Raw genomic sequence first — 25,932 nt, 5'->3', positions numbered from 1 at the left:
GAAATCCGGCTGAATCTAGGTAAGAACAGAAAGTTTTATGGTGTTTTAATTTGTCCTATTCCCATTCCCCTCTCTCCAGCTTGGAAAAAAATGATAAAAGCCTGATAGTCACCAAAGGGGGAGAATGGGATTGGAGCTCCTACACCTCATTTCTAAAGAGCTGCCATTATTTGACTTATTTGGTGGTTTCATGGAAGACCCCTCTTACAAAGCCAACTTTATTTGACTTGACTTGGGTTTCCTGCCCTGAAAAAGTCTTTTCCCTAGGAATGTTGGCTGAGAATATTTGGAGGTAACTTGTTTGACTTTGTAGCAGCCTAAGGTAATGGACAGCAGTTGAAGCAAACAATAGGCTAAGCAAAAATTTTAAAAGGGAAAGATAGGAAACAAGATATCCATTAGGACATTGAAAAGCTCCAATATACTCCTGGGAATGTAGAAGGCCACACACATGTGTAGGGTTGAAGACATGCCCAGGACTGTACACAAGGTCAAAAAACCCTGAGAAAGACCTAAGTCATCACCCCTAGTTGATCTTGAGGTTGCACAGAAACAGGATGTGAAGGCTTTGGAAGAGTTATCAACTTCCTGGCTGATTGTTGAAGGTATGTTCCAACACATACACAGAACCACTTAGCAAAGGCAGGCAGTCTTATTGGTTCCAGACACTTAAGGATATCTTGGTCCAATCATTAACGAACCATTTACATAACCAAGAAGAGATTTCAGTGTCTACATATAATGAAGAATAAAAACTGCAGAATAAGAATAAAGAATTTGCAGAAAAGTAACTAAATAAACAACAACAACAAGTAGCACCAATAAAATACCCTAGCAGGAGGCAAAATCTGATTTCAAGTGTTATCACACTGTATTATTAAAGTGTCCAGTTTTCAATAAAAAATTACAAGACATGCAAAGAAACAAGAAAGTACGCTTCTACATGGTGAAAAAAGTAATCAAAACAAACTATCCCTGAGAAGGCATATATGTTTGATTTATAAACCAAGACTTTAAATAAACTATTTTAAATATTTAAAGAACTAAAAGAAGCTATGTCTAAGGAACTAAAGAAAAATATGAGAACAATGTCTCTCAAACAGAGACCATCAATAAAGAGAAAGAAAGCATAATATGGAATCAAGTAAAATTCTGAAATTGTAAAATACAACTGAAATGAAAATTTCGTTAGAGAGACTCAACAGCATATGTGATCAGATGGAAAAAAAAAACACAGTGAACTTTAAGACAGGCCAATTGAAATTATCCAGTTTAAGGAGCAGAGAGAAAAATGAATGAATAAAAACCAACAGATCCTCAGAGACCCATGGGACATCAAAATTATCAATATGCACATAGCGGGAGTGTTAGAAGGAGAAAAGAGAGAAAAAGATACGAAAATAATACTTGAAACAAAATGGCTGAGAACTTCCCAAATATGTTGAAAAAGATTACACGTTCAAGAAGCTCAGTGAACTCAGATAGGATAAATTCAAAGATATCTACACTTAGACACAACATAATCAAACCACCGAAAGTCAAAGAAAAAGAGGATCTCTAAATCAGCAAGAGAGAGGTGACATCTTGTACAAGGAATTCTCAGTAAAATTAAGAGCTGAATTCTCATCAGAAACCATGGAGGACTGACATATTTCAAGTGGTGGGATGACATATTTAAAGTCCTGAAAGAAAAAGATTATCAACAGAGAATTTGATATCCAGCAAAAGCATCGTTCAAAATTTAAAGAGAAATAAACATATTCCCAAATCTACAAAAAACGTGAGAATTTATCTAATCTTTCTGGGTTAAATCCCACTTAGGGTGTATTGATATATGTTTCTGCGTTTAGTTTGCTGGTATTTTGTTGATATTTTTGCATCCATATTTTCAAGGGATATTGGCTGTGGTATTCCTTTTTATGATGCCTTTTTCTGTTTTTTGTATCAAGGTAGTAATACTGGCCTCATAGAATGAATTGGGAATTTTTTCCTCCCCTTCTAATTTTTGGAGATCTTGTTAAAGATAGCCATTAATTCTTTAAGTGTTTGGTATAATTCACCACTGAAGCTTTCTAGACTTTTTCATTGTAGGAATTTTTAAATCATGAATTCAATGTCTTACCTGCCATTGGACTATAAAAATTTTTACTTCTTATTGAACCAGTTTCGGCAATTTGTTCTTTATAGAAATTTGTGGATTTTATCTTGGTTACCTAATGTGTTGGCATACAAATGTTCACAGTATCTTCTTATAATCATTGTTCTATAAGTTTGGTAGAAATGTCCTACCTTTTATTCCTGATTTTAGTAATTCCTGATTTAGTATTTCTGATTTGAGTCCTCTCTCTTTTTGTGCTTAATCAATGTAGCTAAACATTTGTCTCTCTCTCTTTTTTTTATATTTAGAAAGAACAAACTTTTGGGGGGCCGGCCCAGTGGCACAGCAGTTAAGTTTGCACATTCCGCTTCGGCGGCCTGGGGTTCGCCAACTTGGATGCCGGGTACAGACATGGCACCACTTGGCATGCCATGCTGTGGTAGGCGTCCCACATGTAAAGTGGAGGAAGATGGGCATGGATGTTAACTCAGGGCCATTCTTTCTCAGCAAAAAGAGGAGGATTGGCAGCAGTTAGCTCAGGGCTAATCTTCCCCCCAAAAATAAATAAATAAAAAGAATAAACTTTTGGTTTATTGATTTTCTTTATTATTTTTCTTTTTATTTCATGTGTCTCCATTATAATCTATATTATCTCCTTTTTCTGCCTTCTTTGTGTTTATTTTTTTTAAATTTCTTAAATTTGGAGGTTATTGATTTGAGAACTTCCTTTTTAATATATAAGTTTATATCTGTAAATATCCCCCCAGGCATTGCTTTTTCTGAAGCCCGTATGTTTTGGCATGTTGGATTTTCATTTTCATTCACCTCAAAGCATTTTCTAATATTCTTCGTGATTTCTTTTTTGACCCACTGGCTATTTAGTTATGTGTTAATTTCCACATACGTGATAATTTCCCAAGTAACCTTATTATTTACTTTTGATTTCATCCCATTATGCTTAGAAGAAAATGGATAGGAGTAGCAATCCCAAATGTAGTGTATATATAAACATATTTTTTTTAAAGATTGGCATCTGAGGTAACATCTGTTGCCAATCTTCTGTTTTTTTCTTTTTCCTTCTTCTTCTTCCCAAAGCACCCCCAGTACATAGCTGTATCTTCTAGCTGTGAGTGCCTCTGGCTGTGCTATGTGGGACGCTGCCTCAGCATGGCCTGATGAATGAAGCCATGTCCCTGGCCAGAACCCAACTGGCAAAATCAGGGGCCACTCACGCAGAGTGCATGAAATTAACCACTCAGCGAATGGGCTGGCCCCCAAATGTAGTATATATTGTTATCAAAGTCCAAAGAAACACAACAAGCACTAGACTTCTTATTTGGTAGTAGGGGAGAGAGAGGTATAAAAACTTCTTCCCTACTTTAAAACGTATGCATTGATCTGCTCAAGACTAATGAGCCGCTAAAAGTTTTACTGGTGAGTAGTAAGCTCCTAATTCTTTGGGAGGTATACCTTCCACTCTCTGGCAAGCATATCTATTAGTAAGGGATGTAGGATATTTGCTCACCTTGTCCAATTAGCATCATGTCATCAGTTAGTGGACGGGTATAACACTATCAAAAAAGTTTAGATGTTCAAAGCTGTGTGGATTCTGTTGCCACATGGAGCAGAGTAGTTAACATAGTCCTGAAGCAAAACAGTAAATGTGTATTGTGTATAAAGTTGAAGTGCTTTTGCAACTCCCCATTGATGGGATTTCCAGAGGGAAGCATTCACCAAATCAATAGTTTACTATCAAGTACCTGTGTCTATGTGGATCTCTTGCAGTAAAAATAATATATCCAGTGCAGTAACTCTGATTGATACTACTAGCTGATTAATTTTATGATAGTCCATCATCTCCCCATCATAGTCCACATACATTTTCAAAAGCCAGGGAGGTTAAGTGAATAAAAATGTGATAGGCTCTATTATCTCTGCATTTCTCAAATCTTTGATGAGGGTGTTAACACTTGAAATTTTTTCAGGACTTTAGTATTACTCCTTATTTACTCACTTGATTATATGGAAAGGTGCAGTTTCAGGAGCTTATACTTGAACTCTCTTACTACAATGGCCCTAACTTAAGTCAGGGAATCAAGTTAATTTTACACCAACTGCTAAGAATATTTATCACAATTATTATCCATTTGGAAACAGAGGGGGAAAGCACAGGGTAAGTTTGCAGATGCACTGGACATACTATGAAATGAATTCAAATCAAAACCACATTTATCATCTGGCTTCCCTAATCTCTGTATCAAACAGAGGACTATGGTGGCATTTTGTGTTCTATGAAACGTGTCATTTCTATGTAGTTCTCTTTGTCAGTCCATATTTATCCTTCAGAATGGCTACAGGTCACCTTGGGCAAAGTCTAGAATAATATGTACTGCATACACTTGTGTGACATTTCAACATCATAAGGGGTCCCAGCCTCCTTTACAATGTGATCTGCATCACTGAATTGACAGATCTGTAAACTTAGATGAAGGACAAGGATTTTACACAGTAGAAGCTGATGCCAGGCCTTTTCCCACTCATGTTAATTTTTTCTTACTACAGAAAACAAAGAATATCCTAGTTGACTGTTTACTTGCTTCATCCCTAAAAACACCATGATTTTTTTAGCCAATATTATAAACTCCTTCAAATAATGGAATCTTGAAAGCCAATTCAGCCTTTCCGCCCACTATGATAATTATGTCCACCATGTATCTGATAATAAAATTCTGCCACATTGCTTTTCCTATTCTGGGATCTCATAATCCCTATCTTTCTCATTGATATTAGGCATCCAGTTCTATAGAAGAATCCCCTACAATCAGTTCAAATCTACACTAATGCATTATCTTTAAGGTGATGGAGTCAGCCTCGCTACAGAATTTCTTACTGCCTCTTCCTATTGCCAAAATAGGGAGTATCCTTTGGACTCAGACCTGAGAAAAAAATAGCCAGGTAGTAAATCCATCCCAATATTTCCATCAACCTTTACAAAACTAAGCCAAGGAAGTTCCAGTACATCTGCTTTCTTGCTGTAGACCACCTTGGAGTGCAGGCTTCAAGGAACCATTCTGGAAAACTAAGACCAGCTATAACTGTCCTTGACAAAACACTGAACCCTGTCATAAGTAACATGCCTTCATATCAACGGATTTTCCTCTATCTAGCTTTATATCCTATGTCACTTTAGCCTAGTTCATTAAAATCTCATTTTATTTTCCCAAATTTTATCAGTACATATTAGCCAAGTCACGTTAATTCTTTTGACATGTAGGCAATTGTTTTCCAGATCAGGACTTGTACTCCCACATCATATTTAGATTTTATTCTGTTATCAAGCTGTTGTTACGTGAATGAATTCTGAAGAGAACAAGCATTGCTTTGTGAGGGACTTCTTAATATGGATAGTACATGGTATGCACTGACGGGGAGGCTTTCCTCTTATAACAAAAGAAGAGGCTGTTTCTACCAGCTAGTAGGAGTTAGGGGAATTAGTAGTCAAGACTGTCAGGCTGTAGTCAATGCCCCTATCCTGTATGTCCAAGTTCCATTCATCCTCTATCAGAGCCCTAATTTTTAATAGGAGACATGACAAAAATGATCAATTACTGTCCTTTTGACCTCTGCCATCCTTAAAATCAGATCATAGGCATAGTTTCAGACTGAAGCAAATAAAGTTTTTCCCTAAATATGCAATAGAAGTCTTATGACCTTCAGATCCTACCAAAAACTTTGAACTTATCCTTTCTCTTACAGGTTCTCCATTATCATTAAAGGTACCATTGCTCTCATACTACTTCACTGTTGGAAGTTATTTAATCTCCCAATATCTTTCGTTTCACCTATAACTCATCCAAATTAACCACAGGTGAAAGCTTAAGTACTCCATAATGTGGTATCTATTATTTTCAGACAAGTGGAAAGTAAAGCTCAAAAATTCTATCCTGAATGTCTTCTTTTTAAGATAATCTCTAGTGTAAACTTTCATAGCCTGGATTACTGATAAAGAAAAGTCTAACATGAGGATTAACTGGTAATTGTCTTTACGAGAGGTACAATCTCAAGGCAGCAAGAGTGAATGAGTAGAGAAGTGAGGCAGAAAATAACCCCTCACAAGATACAAGTGATAAGTTACCGTAGTAGCCACTGTTTGACAATGAAACATTGGCTGGTTTAACAAGACAGCCATAAAAGACATCTTGAAATAAGCTACATGGAGAAATATTCCAGGGTCCATGATTTCTCCATGTAACCTATTTAGGGATATATGCAGAGAGAGGAAGGAGAGGAAATTTATCTGCCTGGATTCCTCCTGTCTTCTACTTCGGGTTGGTCAAAATTCACCTCAAAAGAAATTAAGCCTTCCACAGTTCTACACAATACCTCTGTCCCATTGGTGGTTGCTTAGGAATCCAAGTTCCATAAACCGGTGTGTGGAGGGAATATATCCTCTATGCTTATGTATGAATGAAGAACATTTGTTTTGACAATATGTGAATATGAGATGTACACAGAAAAAGATTATTTAAAACAGTGTCCTGTCATATGACATATAGAGCAGCAGATCAACTCTGCTAATGTCCCTGAAGACTGCTTCTCAGTAAGGATAGCAAAAGTGATCAACGTTTCCCTCAAAACCATAAATCAGTTTTATGTCCAGGGAAAATGTCACAACTTTAAGTTACATACAAATTTCCCATTTCAAAACTCAGCAGACAGTGGGTTACATTATCTAAGCATTCATGACAAGACAATAGTTCACCAAATTACCATCAAATAAACTTGACATTAAGTGTTCAGGTGAGACAATCTCTGGAAGAAAAGAACTTAACACTATAGCAAAGGCAGTGGGGACAAATGAGTCCCCTTATATTTATTTAAAAAACCACTGTAGACAGTATCTTTAAGTCAAAAAGAGCTTGAAAAACACCTCTATGCCCAAGTTAAACTGCATTTTTCAATTCAATAATTGCTTGATCTCATAAAGGGGATTTCTTTTTACTGACTACTACCCTTTCTGCAGTCCTTCCTTCAATCAATTCACCTGAATAACTCCCATTCTTTCTTTAAGTCTCAATTTAAGCCACTTTTTCAATCCATAAACTATTCTTTCAATTTCCCCATGGATAGTTTCCTTTCATTCCTTTATTCCTCTATCAAACCACTTACTGCCTCCTATGATAATTATGAGTTTCCTTGTCATCATCTCATGCCCAGTGAGAGCCCGAGTGTTTTCACAGTCCCTAATACAGTATCTGACAAGTACAACATTGTGTATTGAGTAAGAATTTGCTAAATGAATGTAGGCCCTCCGTGACACAGCCTCAGCTACCTGCTGTTCTTTTAGACTCTCTTCCACTCATTTCACCCCAGCTATACTAGCCTTCTTGGCATCTCTATTTGCACTGTCACGTTCCTGCTTCAAATTCTTTTCATTTGTTTATAGCCCTCATCCCAACTGTCCCCTTCACAACTTTTTCCCCCTTATCTCTTATCACAAGCTCACCCATGACCGGCTTACATTTGTATTTACCATTCATTATTATATGCCCAGAGCTTCAAATAGTGTCCAAGAAATAATTTTTGAATAAATAAATGAATGAATAAAAGGTGGAAGGAAATATGGAGGCAAAAAGGGAACTTCTTAGGAGCATAGTTTAATATACAATAATACATTTGAGGAAAAGAAAATAAAAGCTATTTATGCCTACATATCAAGCTGTTTTCTAGGTAATTAAAATATGATATTTACTTTCATCTTCTGCAGTCCCTTTGAGACAGATATTATTCAAATTTTAAACAGAAAACTAAGTCTGAGTAAACCCAGATAAACATGTGAAAAGTACAGGTAATGATGTGGCAGAGCCAAGGATCAGCCTCTTCTTGGACTTGACTGCCTATTCTGGTTTTTTACAACATACATTCTGGAGCTTATAGAGTACAAAATAACATGGTGCCAAATATTGAGGGGGAAATTTAAACATGGTTTAATGATCTGTGAATGATTATAGCTCATCTTAGGAATGATATTTTTTTTAAAAAAAAGATAATTCAAACCATCAAACTTAAACATTAATTAACATGTTTGCCAAAATCATTTCTCTGAAACACAACCAGTTAACAAGCAATGTTAGTGAAATATATCACAGTAGCATTAACAAATAAAAAATAGTATTACATGATTCTCTGAATATATACTCTACGTTGGTAAAATTACTTTCAAAATTTGGTTTATAGTAATTGCTTGGGCATAAACAGGCAGATACTTCAGACAGATTGTTTTTGCAATCTTCTTTGTTGGCATTTAGTATGTTAAAATGATAAAATAAATGAATGGTCTGCTATAAATATCTGTAAACAGTAAAGCAATAAAGTGATTTTAGTTGATGTATCACTGTTGTAGCACACACTTGGAAAACTAAGATGATAAATGCCCACAAATTAGTGTAGCATTAAATTACTATATAAGTTTTTTCAAGCTAAACACACCTGTAGATTTATTCATTTTTCTTTTCTTAAATTTTATTATTTTCTAGCTTTATTGAGATATATCTGACATATAACATCGTGTAAGTTTAAGGTATTATGTGATGATCTGATATACAGTTATACTAGGAAACGATTACCATAATAAGTTTAGTTAACACCTCTGTTACTTTGCATAGTTACCGTTTTTTTGGTGTATTGAGAACATTTAAGTTACTTACATGCTACTCTCTTAGCAACTTTCAAGTGTACAATACAATTACTATAAAACTTTCATGCTGTAATTTTCCATAGAGAATACATCAAACTGCTAGATGTTTTCCAGCAATGCTAGGTAAACCAGTCAGGTTCTCAAATGTTGGAATGAAGACACCAACATGAATTTAACTGATTTAATGATTTACCAAGTAATCCATCAAAAGGCACATTTTGATTTCTCACTAACACCCTGTCTCTGGGAATCTCAACCTCCACTCAAAACATTTACTTCTTTGAATACAAGAAAAACAATGAAAAACATACAAGTTCAACATGTTAACTAGACATTGTGGTGATCATTCCACAACATATACATATACTGAAGCATTATATTGTATACCTGAAACTAACATAAAGTCACATGTCAATTATATCTCAATTTTTAAAAGTACTGTATTTACAACATATACTTCCTTAATAAATAAGTAATTTTATCATTTTTATTTGAATGGAACTCTATGTATTTTATGCTGTATTCAAGAAACAAGTCGTAACACAGAAGCTCAGGATCTAACCTGAAATCACAGGTCATATCCTAGCATCCTCTTATCTCAGCCTATTTAAAACCTAAATCATATTCCTCCTTAAATCAGCTCTCCTTCATACTGTCCCCTCTTCTGTCATCCTCTGTATCTCAAGATTTATCTTTGATACTGGGTACCCCTTTCTTACCCCAGTATCAGTCCTACCTATCCTGGGAAATATGACTCTTCTTTAAAAGGTTTCCATAAGAATCTCCACCCTCTCTACTCTCTCATACACACTACTGCCAGATTAATCATACATTCTTTTATTGATTATATAAACCCTGTTGAAAACTATTTGGCATTCTCATCAGTTTTAGAAAAAACAGTAAGTGTCTCTGATTAGCTTTTAAATCTTCCAGTATCTGTCATAATCCTATACATACAACTTTATCTAGACAAATAAAATGAACAGATTTAAAAATTAGGAGAGAGGGAAGAAAGGGCACATAGTAAAAGTTTTAAAACTTAAAAGAAGTATAAGGCATATTCTAGAGTAAGAAACAGACTAATTTCATTAGTATAGGAGGGAATAATTGGAGGTGAGGTTGAAAATAGGCTGCGTCCACAGTTGTAAAACTTATGTGCTAAACAGGATTTTAGTAGGCAACGAGAAATCATCAAGGATGTTTTTATTATTATTATTTTATTGAGGTCATATTGGCTTATAACATTGTGTAAATTTCAGGTGTACATTATTATACATCGTGTTCACCACCAATAGTCTAGCTTTAGTCTGTTGCCATACATATGTGCCCATTTACATCTTTTGCCTTCCCGCACCCCCTTCCCCATGGGTAAAAACTAACCTGTTCTGCTTATCTAAAGTGTTTGTTCACCTTCCACACATGAGTGAAATCATACAGTATTTGTCCTCTGTCTGACTTATCCTGCTTAGCATAACACCCTCAAGGCTCAGCCACGTTGTCACAAATGGGACAATTTTGTCTTTTTTTATGGCTGGGTAGTTTTTCCATGGTATTTATACACCACATCTTCTTTATCCATTAATCTGATGATGGGCACTTGGGTTGCTTTAGTGTCTTGGCTATTGCGAATAAGGCTGCAATGAACGTAACGGTGCATAAATAATTCTCAATTATTGATTTTTAGACAAATAGGCAGTAGTGGAATAGTTCGATCATATGGTATTTCTATTTTTAATCTTTTGAGAAATTTCCATACTGTTTTCCATAGTGGCTACACTAGTTTGCACTCCCACCAGAATTCAATCATCTGGTGGTATGAGGGTTCCCTTTTCACCACATCTCTCCAACACTTGTTATTTCTTGTCCAGTTGATTATAGCCATTCTGACAGATGTGATATGGTGTCTCACTGTAGTTTTGATTTGCATTTCCCTAATAATTAGTGATGCTGAATACCTTTTCATGTGCCTGCTGGCCACTTGTATATCTTCTTTGTAAAAATGTCTCTTCATATCCTCTGCCCATTTTTGGATCTGGATGTTTATTTTAATTGTTGTTGAGTTGTATGAGTTCTTTATATATTTTGGAGATTAACTCCTTGTTGGACATATGATTTGCCAATATTTTCTCCCACTTGGTGGGTTATCTTTTCGTTTTGTTCATGGTTTCCTTTGCTTTGCAGAAGCTTTTATTCTCATGTAGTCCCATTTATTTACTTTCTCTTTTGTTTCCCTTGCCTGAGTAGACCTGTTATTCGAAAATATACTGCTAAGACTGATGTCAAAGAGTGTACTGCCTATATTTTCTTCTAGGACTTTTACGGTTTCAGGTCTTACGTGCAAATATTTAATCCTCTTTGAGTTAAATTTTGTGTATGGTGTGAGAAGGTCTACTCTCAACCTTTTGCACATGACTGTCCCGTTTTCCCAACATCATTTATTGAAGAGGCTTTCCTTTCTCCCTTGTATGTTCTTGGCTCCTTTGCCAAAGATTAGCTGTCCATAGATGTGTCATTTTATTTCTGGGCCCTCAATTTTGTTCTTCCATTGATCTGTGTCTGTTTTTCTGCCAGCACCATGTTTTTCAGATTACTATAGCTTTGTGGTATATTTTGAAGTCAGTAATTGTGGTATCTCCAGGTTTGTTTTTTTTCTCAGAATTGTTTTGGCTATTTGTGGTCTTTGTTGTTCCGTATAAATTTTAGGATTTTTTGTTCTATTTCCGTGAAGAATGTCACTGGGATTCTGGTTGTGATTGCAGTGAAGCTGTGGATTGCTTTAGGTGACACGGACATTTTAACTATGTTTATTGTTCCAATCCATGGGCATGGAATGTCTTTCCATTTCTTTACTTCTTCTTTGATGTCTTTCAATAATATCTAAGGTTATCTGGTGTATAGGTCTTTCACTTCTTTGGCTAAATTTATTACTAAGTATTTTATTCTTTTTGTTATGATTGTAAATGGGATTTTATTCTTGACTTCTCTTTCTGCTAGCTGATTATTAGTGCATAGAAATGCAACTGATTTTTGTATGTTGATTTTGTACCCTGCAACTTTACTATATTCGTTGATTATTTCTCTTTTTTTCTTTTGAGGAAGATTAGCCCTGAGGTAACATCCTTGCCCATCTTCCTCTATTTTATATGTGGTACACCTACCACAGCATGGCTTGATGAGCAGTGCGTAGGTCTGCACCTGGGATCTGAACCAGTGAACTCCAGGCTGCTGAAGCAGAATGTGTTTACTTAACCACTGTGTCACCAGGCTGGCCCCCCGTTGATTATTTCTAATAGTTCTTTGGTGGATTCTTTAGGGTTTCCTATATACAGAATCACGTCATCTGCAAATGGTTACAGTTTTAACTTCTTCCTTTCCAGTTTGGATTCCTTTTATTTCTTTTTCTCACCTAATTGCACTGGCTGAAACTAATATGTTGAATAAGAATGGTGACAGTGGGCATCCTGGTCTTGTTCCCATTCTCAGAGGACTAGCTTTCAGTTTTTCACCAATGAGCATGATGTTAGCTGTGGTTTGTCCTATATGGCATTTATTATGTGGAGGTACTTTCCTTCTATACCCATTTTATTCACAGTTTTTATCAAAATTAGATGTTGGATCTTGTCAAATGCTTTCTCTGTATTGATTGAGACTATCATGTGATTTTTATTCCTCATTTTCTTAATGTAGTATATCACGTTGATTGATTTGTGAATGTTGAACCATCTCTGCATCCCTGGAATAAATCCCACTTGATCCAGGTGTATGATCCTTTTAATGTATTGTTGTATTTGATTTGCTAATATTTTGTTGCTAATTTTTGCATCTATGTTCATCAGTGATATTGGCCTGTAATTTTCCATTTTGGGTTGTCCTTGTCTAATTTTGTTATCAGGGTAATGCTGGCTTCATAAAATGAATTAGGAAGCATCCTGTCCTCTTCAATTTTTCAAATGAGTTTGAGAAGGATAGGTATTAAGTCTTCTTTGAATGTTTGCTAGAATTCACCAGAGAAACTATCTGGTCCTGGTCCCTTATTATTATTTTACTGAGGTCATATTGGCTTGTAACATTGTGTAAGTTTCAGATGTGTGTTATTATACATCATGTTCACCACCAATAGTCTAGCTTTAATCTGTTGCTATACATATGTGGCCCTTTACCTCTTTTGCCCACCTCTACATTTTTTCTGGGGTTTTTGATTACTGTTTCAATCTATTTATTTGTGACTTATCTATTCAGATTCTCTGTTTCTTGTTCATTCAGTTTTGGGAGGTTGTATGATTCTAAGCAGTTATTCATTTCTTCTAGGTTATCCAATTTGTTGGCATTTAGCTCTTCATAGTATTCTCTTACAATCTTTTGTATTTATGTCGTATCTATTGTAATTTCTCCTCTTTCATTTCTGCTTTTAGTTATTTGAGGCTTCTCTTTTTTCTTAGTGAGTCTGGCTAAGGGTTTGTTGATTTTGTTTATAATCTCAAAGAACCAGCTCTGAGTTCCATTGATCCTTTCTATTGTTTTTTAGTCTCTATTTCATTTATTTCTCCTCTAATTTTTATTATTTCCTTCCTTCTACTGATTTGGGGCTTGGTTCTGTTTCTTATTCTTTTAGATATAGTGTAAGATTGTTTGAGATTTTTATTGTCCTTGAGATAGGCCTGGATTGCTATAAACTTCCCACCTAGTACCACTTTTGCTGCATTCCATAAGTTTTGGTATGTTGTGTTTTCATTTTCACTTGTCTCCAGGTATTTTTTTATTTCTCCTTTGATTTCTTCATTGATATAATGAGCATATTGGGTCAGTAGCATATTTTTTATTGTTTCCTCTCCACATATTTGTGACTTTCCAAGTTTTTTCTTGTAACTGATTTCTAGTTTCATACCATTGTGTTTGGATAAGATACTTGATATGATTTCAATCTTTTTAAATTTATTGAGGCTTGCTTTGTTTCCCAACATATGGTCTATCTTTGAGAATGTTCCATGTGCACTTGAGAAGAATGTGTATTCTGCTGTTTAGGATAGAATGTCCTATGTATATCTGTAAAGCCAATCTGGTCCATTGTTTCATTTAAGGCCACTGTTTGTTGACTTTCTGTCTGTATGATCTATCCATTGACAGAAGTGGGGTGTTAAGGTCCCCCACTATTATTGTGTTGCCGTCAAAATTTGTCAATTTAGGTCTGTTGATAGTTGCTTTATATACTTTAGTGTTCCTGTGCTACGCACATATATATTAATAAGTGTTATGTCTTCTTGGTGGGTGTCCCATTTATATTATGCCCATCTTTGTCTCTTCTTGTCTTTTTTCTCTTGAAGTCTGTTTTGTCTGATATAAATATAGCTACACCTGCTTGCTTTTCCTTGCCATTTTCTTGGAATATCATCTTCCATCCTTTCACTGTGAGCCTATGTTTGTCGTTAGAGCTGAGATAGATCTCCTGGAGGCAGCATATTGATGTATCTTCTTTTTTAATCCATCCAGCCACTCTGCCTTTTGATGGGTGATCAATCCATTTACATTTAGAGTGATTATTGATATATTAGAGCTTAATACTGTCATTTTATTTTTTGTTTTCTGGATGCTCTATATTTCCTTTTTTTATTCTATTTCTGTCTACCATTTCCATTTGGTGGTTTCCTGTGATGTTTTTCTCAGTTTTCTCTTTATTTATGATTTGTGACTCTGTTCTGATTTTTTTGTTTTGTGGTTACCATGAGGTTTGGATGAAAGATCTCATCCATGTGACAGTCCTTTCTCTGATGGCTTCTTATCTCCATTAACCTATGCACCTTCTATCCTGTTCCTCTTCCCTTTCTATATTATTGTTGTCACAAATTATTCTGTTTTGTGTTTTGAATTTGTGACCAAGTTGAAGTAGTTAGAGTTATTTTTGATGCTTTCTTTCCCTTTATCCTTTATGTTATAATTAAGTGTTTACTAACCTATTCTGATGTAGAGTTGCAATTTTCTAATTCTATCTGTCTCCTTGCTCAAAGTTTTGTAAACCTTTGCATTTTTGTCTCAGGTAGGAGGGCTAGTTTCAACATTTCTTATAAGGCAAGTCTAGTTGTGAAGAACTTTTTCAGCTGTTGTTTGTCTGGGAAAGCTTTTATTTCTCTGTCATATGTAAAGGATAACTTTGCTGAATATAGTATTTTTGGCTCATAGTGTCTGTCTTTCAATATTTTGAATATATCATTCCAGTCTCTCTTAGCCTGGAGAGTTTCTGCTGAGATCCACTGAAATCCTAGTGGGGCTTCCTTTGTAGGTTATTTTCTTCTCTCTTGCTGCCCTTAATATTTTTTCTTTGTCATTTACTTTTGACAGTTTTACTACTATATGCCTTGGAAAAGGTCTTTTTGCATTGAGGTAATTAGGAATTCTATTAGCTTCATGTACTTGCATGTTCAATTCTTTCTTCAGGTTTGGGAAGCTCTCAGCTATTTTTTTCTTTGAATAAGCTCTCTGCTCCTTTCTCCCTGTCTTCTCCTGGGATGCCTATAAGTCCTACGTTACTCTTCCTAATTGAGTTGTATATTTATCCAGGAATTCCTTTAAATTTTTAAATTTTAGTTCTCTCTCCTCCACCACCTGAATCATTTCTAGGTTTCTATCTTGAATTCAAGCTCACTAATTCTCTCCTCCATATGGTCTCCTCTATTTTTAATGCTTTCTACATTATTTTTCATCTAATTGACTATGTTCTTCATCTCCAGAATTCTTGAGGTTTTTTTTTTGTTTTTTGGAGTTTTAATCTCCTTGGCAAAGTACCCCTCCTGTACATTAATTTTATTTCTGAGCCAATTGAACTAGCTTTCTGAGTTTTCTTGTAACACTTTTGAGTTTCTTTATGACAGCCATTTTGAATTCTCTGTCACTTAGATTGTAATCTTCTGTGACTTCAAGTTTGGTTTTTGGAGAGTTGTCATTCTCTTTCTGTTCTGCAGTGTTATTGCAGTTCTTCATGGTGTTTCATGAATTGATCTTCTGCCAGCACATGTGTAGTAGTAGCCACCTTTTCTTATTTGGGTACAGCTTTGTTTATTTTGGTTCTTGGGTCCTTCTGGTTGTACTTGAGAAGGAACACTTTCCTCCCTCCACTGCCCCTGCTAGAGGCATCATCAGTGCCTTCCTTGTGCTGCCTTGTGCCTCTGAGATTGTTAATGTCTTGCTGCTTAGAATGTTGCTGTAGTCTCAGGTGTCACCACTGGGGTCTCCAGGCTGCAAGTAAACTTCTTCCAACGTTTCCCAGGTCTCATGTTCCTCCACTGGCTCTCTGCATGCCCTCCACAGGCTCAGATGCTGCTGCACCATGCACCACCTTCACTGTTGCTCCTGGGTTGTCCAGGAGTGCTGGTTGCCCTGCTGTCAGGGGTGATGGGTCTATGGTTGTCGCTGTAGCTGCTAGGGTCCTGGGGACCTGGGGACTTATATACAGACCCTGCTGCTGGTGTCAAGGGTGCCACTACTCGGGGCTGAGTCATCAGTTCTGCTGTGGTTACTGAGGCCTCTATTAGCAAGTTCCACCTGCCACCACTCAGGGGGAGTAGGGGCTGATTTTTCTGCTCCTTTTCTGTCTGCTTGAAGTCACTTGAGCCAGGGCTCCCCACCTCTTCTAGTCTGTCAGCAGTCTCCAGAGAAGCCTGCTGCCTCTGCTCACAGCCACCTGAGTGGCTGTGTGAGATCTGTGCCCTGAATCACTACTGCTTGAAGAGGGGAAGGGGGCTGTTCCCCTAGTTTCACTGCCTTCCAGGGGTCCAGTCCACCCATCCTCAGTGATGTATGGATCTCTTATGCAACCTGTTGTGCTGTGTAGAGAATTCTCTGTTGGTCAATGGATGTCTGATTTGTTGTAACTTAGAGGAGAAAGACAAGTGGAACAACTCACCCTGCCATGATGGTGATGTTACTCTCTCATCATGGATTTTTTTGAACAGAAAAATGACATAACAAAAGTGATGCTCAAGGAAAATAATTCAGGGGCTGCAGTATAGAATATAATGGCGAAGGAGTGAAATGAAAAACAGAGGCAAAAGAAGGTCACAGCTATTGTAAATAATCTAAGCATAAACTGAAAAAGATTTGAATAGTGGCAGGAAAGTTAGCAGAAAAGAAACTATTCATTCTCAGCTATTGTTGGTATACACAAACCTCTTCAAATCACCAGATAGTGTTGCGTAACTTCAGGTACTTGTGGAGGTGGGTGGGTAGGGGTGTTTATATAATTCATCCACACAGTATTTGAATAATTTCTGTTAATTTTAATTAATCTGGAAAGCAATAAAAAACACAAAAGTTAAAGAAATTATTGTATACAATTAAAATTTCCAAATTCTTCCTGAGTTTTTTGAATTAAGTTTTTAGTGTTTGATCAAAGTGGCTTTATCAATATTTTCCTTTCCCACCCCCATCCTACAGTTCCTTATTCTGGGGTAACAAGCCTAACACTCCATTTAATATTCCCTACTTATGTCACTGCTGGGGACAGATCCAAAAGTGATCATGTCTCAGGAAACAAACCAGATCTCACTCCATCTCCAAGATAATTTTTGTAAGGCCATGTGGCCCTTATCCACATCAGCTTAAATGACATTCTAAGACAGTGAGAACTCTCCTGAGATACTTCACATTGTGTCTGTCACTTTCCAGAACCCTAGTCCACAATCTATTCTGGAGTGCTGGTAACTATCAACACAAAGAGGAGTCAAAGACCATACTTTATAAGAATTTTATCTTCTAAAAAATGAGTGTCAACAAATGATCAGATATTTGCTAATACTAGCGCAATTTGAGATCTAAGGGAAAAAATCAATTATCTCCAGATTCAAATCAGAAGACCTTCTTTAGATAATAAAAACTTCAAATTTTCCTCAAATTTGAAGAAGGAAAATCTCTTAATTCTCAGTAACAAGTGTTTCCATATGTACCACCAGTGTATTATAAAGAGTTAAAGTCCACACCCCTTTTTCCCTCTATTTAGAAGATTTCCTTTCATTTAGAAATTAAAAAAAATTAAATTTTAGAAAAGTTTAGAAATTTCCCTTTTATTCTTTATTTATAATACATTACCTTAAGTAATTATTAATCTTGATTATGAGAAAGAAAAAGCAGAAGGAATATTTTTTGAAAGCAGATCCAAGGGTTAATTTCCACTTGTACAAAGTATCCTTGAATAGCCAATAATCAAAGATAATAACAGAAAATGCATTTTGCCTAGGAAACACAGCTTTTTATATTTATTGTTGAGTGTTTCTTACACTTAAAATTTGACCATGCCCACCTGCATTTTAAAAGTCCTAATAATTGCAAAAGAAAAGAAACTTTCAAAGCATGGTTATAGAGTTCTGGAAATTGTTTGAACACAAAATTCTTTCTTTCTACATAATGCTATTTGACACATAAAATTTTTTCTTTGAAATCTTTTTCTTCTACAGAGCTACTGATGCTACTATTTCCATAAATACCCTAAATGTATCACTAAGGCAGACTAAAAAGGTAAGATCCTCTGCAGATTAAATAAATAGATTGGGTTTTTAGTTTTCTAACAATAGCAGCATTAGTTGACTTCATCATCAAAACTAGAATTTACATATAATGTTTAATGCACTCCTTGACTGAGCACACATGATTTCAAGTCACTAAGGTTTTATTCCCATTAATTCCTTAACCCCTATCTTTGTCAATAATTAATACCTCAGAAAATGGAAATTTGTAAAGAGGAATAAATATGACTCTTCCGTAAATCAGCTGGCCCAAGAAGTACTATGACCAAGACATGGTGGAATTGACCCGTGTGATTTTTTTCTCTTTGTTCTCACTATGAAAATACTGTAGAAAGTTGGAAGACTTCTACCTAGACATATTTCAGACAATCATTTTGATGGTATTCAATATCACAATTGCCTGGGTTTGCACATAACAAAGATTTTGGAAGTTCTTCAATTTCAAATTTAACCACATTAGCAAGTCTGGTAGGAAGTACCATCAATAGAAGTACTGTATCACACCAACTACAATCAAAATGTTGCTGATCAGATTAAAGCCTTCTATAAATCAAAAAAATCAAATTCATGAAATGGTAAGGAGAGAGGAGTGTATAAAATCTGTTTAAACTTCTGTATTAAAAGAAATTTTCCTCGGGGCTGGCCCCGTGGCCGAGTGGTTAAGTTCGCGCGCTCCGCTGCAGGCGGCCCAGTGTTTCGTCAGTTCGAATCCTGGGCGCGGACATGGCACTGCTCATCAAACCACGCTGAGGCAGCGTCCCACATGCCACAACTAGATGGACCCACAACGAAGAATATGCAACTATGTACCGGGGGGCTTTGGGGAGAAAAAGGAAAAAAAATAAAATCTTTAAAAAAAAAAAAAAAAAAAAAAAGAAATTTTCCTCTTCAGGATTCTGTTAGATAGATAAGCTTCTCAAACCCTTTCACATTGTCTAACTGTCCTCTATAAAGCATCTTCAGATAGTTCTTGGCTCTCAGCTTGACCCTAATGATTGTGTTCTTCATAGTTTTTCATCATTTCCCAAGCTTCCATTTCAGAGGACACTGTCCTCTTTTCTCTTTTGTTCTATCATTGAGCATACACATGATAAACTGCCATGACAATACTCAATTCATAGGATTGCAAGGTTGGCAAGCTCCAACCACAACACAACAATGCACATTTAGAGGACTTTAAATTACTCTCTTGTTCTCTTTCGCATTTTTATTTTCCAAAGCAGCTTAGGATTTTTCTTATTACTATCTTTGATCTCTGCACTTATTAACATATTTAGCTTTAAACTTCTGATTTTAGGTCAAAAATATAGAGAGCTGTGTGGATGCCAACCCTCACCCAACAAGAAAAATGCTGGATATATTCCAACTCAACAGAGTTTCTTGAGCCCATCAGAGAATTGAAGTCATAAGGCAAACAACAAACTTGAAATTCAGAGACAGAGACAGAGAGTTAAAGCAGACCACAAGCATTAATTTTCTTGGGGAAGATGCCACTGAACACTACAGAAGCCAGTAGGAAGATGAAATTGTAAACTTTAATGCACTGCTGAAGGTTGAGTGTGGGCTAGCATGAAAGTGGGAAGTCCACAGACCACACATATTTGAGTCACCATATTTTTTCAGATGTTTCCTCCAGGAAATCCATTCAGGTCTCCTGGAGATGATCAGCAAGAATACCCCTAAAGTGCTGGCTCAGGCAGGAAACCCTCAGCCATTGTGGGAATCTACTGACATCCTTTGCCCCATCTCCCTTATAAAATAAAGGGCTTAATTTTTAAGGAGAAGAATAATGAAGCCTATACCCTGCAGACAGATCCAAGAAGCTCAGAGAACATCAAACAAGATAAATAACAAAGAAAAAAACAAACAAAAGTCCATACATGGACAGAACACGCTTGAGATGCAGAAATCCAAAAGATAAAGAGAAAATCTTGAAGGCAGCTGGCAGATGGTGGGGGTGGTGTACTTACAAAGGCAGAAGAATAAGAATTACAGCAGACTTTTTATTGCAAACTATGTAAGCAATAAGTCAATGAAGTCTTTAAATTGCTAAAAGAGGAAAAAAAATCCTAACTCAGAATTTTATATACAGCAAAAACATCCTTCAAAAGTGAAAAGAAATAAAAATAAAGAGTTACTCAGGCAAATGACAATTGAGGGGATTTATTGCTTACAGACTTACATCTATAAGCAATGTTAAAGGAAATTCTTCGGTAGAAAGAAGTACAGTATAGGTCAGAAACTTGGAAAATAATAAGAATCAGAAATGGAATAAATGAGAGCAAAACATTCTGTTTTATTTCTCATTGTTAATTGTCCTTAATGATAAACTGTTTAAAGCAATAGTAATAACAATGTATTGGATGTTTATATGTAAGATGGAATCTATGACAACAATGGTACAAGGAATAGGAGGGAGGAATTGGAAATAAATGGCAATAGTATCTTTACAATACACATAAAGAAGTTGAACGGTATTTGAAGGTGGGCTCAGATTATTTAAAAATGTGTATTTAAACTAAGGCAACTACTAAGAAAGTTAAAAGTCATAAATATTAGGTCAAATGAGGAAACAAAAGGAAACAATAAAAAATTCTCAATTAAAACAAGAAAAGGTAGAAAAAGAAAAAAGAATAAATGCAACAAATAGAAAACATCAAGAAGAGAGATCTATAATCCAACTATATCAATAATAGATTTCAATGTTAATTGTCTAAACACGTTAGTGAAAAGACAGAGATTGTCAGATTGAATTTTAAAAAAGCAATAACTAACTCGATGATGGTCAGATGAAACTTCATTTTAAATACAAAGACTTTCATAAATTAAAAGCAATCAGATAAAGATAATATTCAAACACTAACCAAACAAAAGCTAGAGTAGCTATATTTATTTCAGACAAATTAGACTTCTGAACAAGGAAGATAATCAGAGATAAATATGGGCAGATACTGTATAATAACAAAGAGACAAATTATCAAAGAAGACATAACATTCCTAAAAATGTATTTAGCTAATAACAGAGTGTCACAATACATCAGAAAAAACAATAAATCTGAATGGAGAAATAGACAAATCCACATGGCAGAGGCTATGGTGAGAATAGTATTTATGCTCCACCTACTGGACCAAGATTCAAAGGAAATTATGCATTGTAGTAAGAAAGATGGTTGCCCAGTGTACACTGATACACTCAACTATACATAAGCGTAGGACTTTACAAAAGAAGAGAGTAATTTACAGGAGAACTGGTCCTCAGAGAGGAAAAGAATGATGGGTATTATGGACAAGGACAACAAATGTGCATGGTCTATATTGATCCTGTGAAAGTAAGGTCCTTTGAGACAGGGTTCCTATCAAACCTCCTGTGGTGGTTTTTATAGTTCCACAGCAGACACCATGGGCAATGAGTCAAGGCTAGAGATCTTGTCCAGTGAAGCTTTCCTGAAATTTCTGAAACTCTTACTTTTCTGTTTCTTATCAGCTGCATTTAGTCTTGGAGGGGAGGGTGATTATTGGAGATTCCTGTCACTTAGCAGCCACAAGGATCCGTGATTAGGATTATCTCCAATGATGTTTGAAATATTTTTCCTTAGGACTCAATGTGAAACCAAGCATTGGGATGGAGTAGTAGGGAGTCTTACTATGCACAGCTGCTTCCCAAGCTGCGTTCTTGGTCTCTGAATTTACATTGCATATTAACTCTCTCTGATTGTGAGCAATTGAAAGCAACTTTGAAGCCAGAGTTACTTAGCTTTTCCTCTTGCAGATTTTGTGAAATATCTCCATTCTTACTGAGTTACAAGTGCTTTACAACAACAATTGGAGAGTTTTCTGGAGGACAAATGCACATATATAATCACTGAACTCCATAATCAATGCACATGAATGCATTTCAGAGCTGCTCTCCAGGTATGGCCTTCCAAGTAATATTTTATAGTAAACTATATTTTATTGGAATGACGTCAGTTTCTTAGAAATTTTGCATAAAGAAAAAATAATTTGACATTTATTTTGAGGAAATTTTACTATAGCAGTGCCAGGAAACCTGAAATGAGACAATATAAAACATTTTAAAGATTGCTAAAGTCAGGATTTAAGACACCTGGACTGCAAATTCTTTTCAGGCTTGATTTTGAGACTACTTCCATGGTAGCTGCTCAATAAATATTTATTGAATAACCATATGATCTCATTCTGTCCTCGTTTAACAGTTTTAAAAGAAATCATACATTCCAGTTATCTATTGCAGCATTGTAAATCATCCCACAACTGAGCAGCTTAAAACAACAATAAAATATATTTGTTTACAAATTTGCAATTTGGGCAGGACTGGTAAGAATAACTTTTCTATGGTCCATATAGTATTAGCTGGGGTGGACCAAATCCTGAAGATAGAAGTCACTAAAGATTCAGTCATTCACATGCCTAGTAGTTGATCCTGTCTGTTAGCTGACGACTTCACTGGGCCTATGAGTAGAGCACCTATATAAGACCTTTTCATGTATCTGCTTGGTTTATTTATAACACGATGGCTGAGTTCCAAGAATTAGTATCCCAACAGAGAAAGAGAGCTAAGAAGAATCGTCTTTTAGGACTTAAGTCTTTCAAGTGATGCAGCATCATTTCTGCAGTAATCTATTCATTCAATCTGAGTTAATAAGATTTGCCTGGATTCAAGAGAATGACAATGAGACATCACCCTTTAACAGGAGGAATGTCAAAGTATTTGTGGTGATATTTAAAGCCATTAAAGTCTCCCCTCTGGCCACAAGTTATTTATATTTCTTCCATATGCAAAGTGCATTCCTTCCAAGACTCTCAAAAGTCTTGGGTTTAGACTCTCCCCTATTCAGTATCAGACTTGGGCTCATGTTCCTGGATCTCATCATCTAAATTAAGCAAATGTGTACCTCAAGTATGTTTTCTTAAGTACTGCTGCTAGAGTATGGTTCTTCTTTATCTCAAAACCTATGAACTAAAGAGAAAACTTCCTCCCAAACAACAAAAATACAATGGTTCAAAATGGGGGAAAAAATGGAAGGCACACAGTAATCACTAGTCCACACTGATTCTGAAATCTAGTCAGACACATGTTGCCAGTTCCTTGATTGCGGCTTACAACTGCTTTCTAGAAGTTGTTTGCCATAGCTCTTGTCTCTCTCATGTGGGGTCTTGGTTCTCCCTTCTGAGTCATTCTTCGTTTTCCATAAAACACAGGCCTCATTTTCAGTACTGTAGATTTTCCAGCTTGTCCCTGACCATGGAAGTTTGGGATCTAATTGCCTCTTTTCATTGTGTACTCATTCTGCCCCTCTCAGGACAAGCTGGTATATATTCTTTAAACAAAATTATGGATTTCTTATGAATCGATTTAATCTGTTCCATTAGACAAAAGCCATACACACTAATCTCTTGAGTTCACTATGCGACTGCTATAAGACAAAAGCCTTATGATTTCTAGAAGCTGTATTGTTTACCAGTATTCCATTCATTAGTAGTGAGTTAGTAAGTCAGGGAAGAGGAATAAGACTCTACTCTTGTATGGGTGGAGGGTCAAAGAATTTGCACACATATTTAATACCTCAGTGTCACATAAATTTAATTTTGATTTTAAATATTTTTTTGCAAACAATTCAGTTTGTAGGTAAGTATAGAACATTTTAAGTTAACTACATTAAGGAATAAATAAAATATTCTCTCTTTTGAGAGTTTAGAAAATTGAGTGAAGTTATTTCTAGATTGTGTCCCAGTTCCTTTTCAATGTTATCCCATTCATATTTTAGGACACCAGGTTTTATGGAGATGAAATAAGAAACTATACGTGAAAGAGATATACAAACAGGAAAGTTTTATAGAATTAAAGTATAAAATTATCATCATTACCAGCAAAAACCTTCTTTCCTTAATTGTTTGCAGTCCCATACTAAATTGACCATGCTATTCCATAATAAAATTGCTTTTCCTAGAAAAATGAGAAATAATTATTTTTCCTTTTTGGAAATGTATATTTTTTATTTTATTTTTTGTTTTTATAGTAGTAACATTGCATTATAACATTATATAACTTTCAGATGTACATCATAATATATTTCAAATTCAGTGTAAATTACATCATGTTCACCACCCAAAGACTAACTATAAACCATCACCACATATGTGTGTCTAGTGACCCCTTTCCCCCACCCTCCTCCCTCCTTCCCCTCTGGTCACCGTCAATCCAATCTGTTGCTATGTGTTTGTAGTTGTTTTTATCTTCTATGTATGAGTGAGATCATATGGTATTTGACTTTCCCCGCTGACTTATTTCACTTATCATAATTCCCTCAAGGTCTATCCATGTTGTCACAAATGGCTGGACTTCATCCTCTCTTATGGCTGAGTGGTATTCCACTGTGTATCTATACCACATCTTCTTTATCCATTCGTTGCTTGATGGGAACCTAGGTTGCTTCCAAGTCTTGGGTATTGTAAATAAGGCTGCAATGAACATAAAGGTGCATGTATCTTTATGCATTTGTTTTCAAGTTCTTTGGATAAATACCCAGCAGTGGAATAGCTGGATCATATGGTAGTTCTATTCTTAATTTTCTGAGGAAACTCCATACTGTTTTCCATAGTGGCTGCACCAGTTTACACTCCCACCAGCAATGTACAATGGTTCCCTTCTCCCCACATCCTCTCCAACACCTGTCTTGTTACTTATAGCCATTCTGACCAGAGTGAGGTGATATCTCATTTGTAGTTTTGATTTGCATTTCCCTGATAGTTAATGATGTTGAACATGTTTTCAAGTACCTGTTGGCCATCTGTATATCTTATTTGGAGAAATCTCTGTTCAGATCTTTTGCCCATTTTTTAATTGGGTTGTTGATTTTTTTGTTGTTGAGACATATGAGTTCTTTGTATATTTTGGATATTAACCCCTTATCCAATATATGGTTTGCAAATATCTTCTCCCAATTGTTATGTTGTCTTCTCGTTTTGTTGATGGTTTCCTTTGCTGTGCAGAAGCTTTTTAGTTTGATGTAGTCCCATTTGTTTATTTTTTCTTTTGTTTCCCTTGCCTGGTCAGACATAGTACTTGAAAAAATGCTGCTAAGATGGATGTCAAAGAGCATGCCACCTACGTTTTCTTCTAGAATTTTCATGGTCTCAGATCTTACAATGGAAATGTATATGTCTAAACTTACTATAATGAGAAGTTTTGCTTTTCCAGCAACTTTCTTTTAGTCTTTCTGCATACCAATTTCCCTAAATCTGAAGTGCAAAATGTGAATGTTATCTAACACCCTCCGCATCTATATTGTTATCATCATATTAATTATACTTTAGCTCTTGGTAAAACAACACAAAAAAATTATGAAATCTACTTTTTTATATATAGCTATCACTTTCATTAATTCCATTTAATGTATTTAATGATGTCAATTTATTTTAAAAACAATAACTCTATATTAGTACATGATAGTCAAATTATAAACTCCAAATATACCATTGAAACGATTTTTCACTCAACTATTTGAATTTAATAGAAATTAATTGTCATTGATTTCATTCTCATGGGCAATAGTCTCTAGGAAATAAAATTAAAAGCAGCATTGTGTTTATATAGATTTTAGCCACAT

At 35.6% G+C, this 25,932-nt stretch overlaps 1 long non-coding RNA gene across 2 annotated transcripts in view; it reads right to left on the bottom strand.

The window, feature by feature from the left end:
* Positions 1-25,932, bottom strand: part of LOC111772518 (uncharacterized) — a 104,374-nt gene that overhangs the window by 35,766 nt on the left and 42,676 nt on the right. Inside the window, exon 3 of one of the 2 annotated variants that reach the window (XR_011436678.1) lies at positions 16,953-17,071. The exons of the other annotated variant lie outside the window; for it this stretch is intronic. This is a non-coding gene — a long non-coding RNA (uncharacterized lncRNA). The remainder of the gene's footprint in view (positions 1-16,952; positions 17,072-25,932) is intronic. 2 annotated transcript variants of the gene reach the window in all.

Source organism: Equus caballus, chromosome 2 (assembly GCF_041296265.1).
Source record: "Equus caballus isolate H_3958 breed thoroughbred chromosome 2, TB-T2T, whole genome shotgun sequence".
NCBI classification, from domain to species: Eukaryota; Metazoa; Chordata; class Mammalia; order Perissodactyla; family Equidae; genus Equus; species Equus caballus.
Note: the sequence above shows the minus strand (reverse complement) of the source record. Positions and strands in the feature narration are given on the sequence as shown.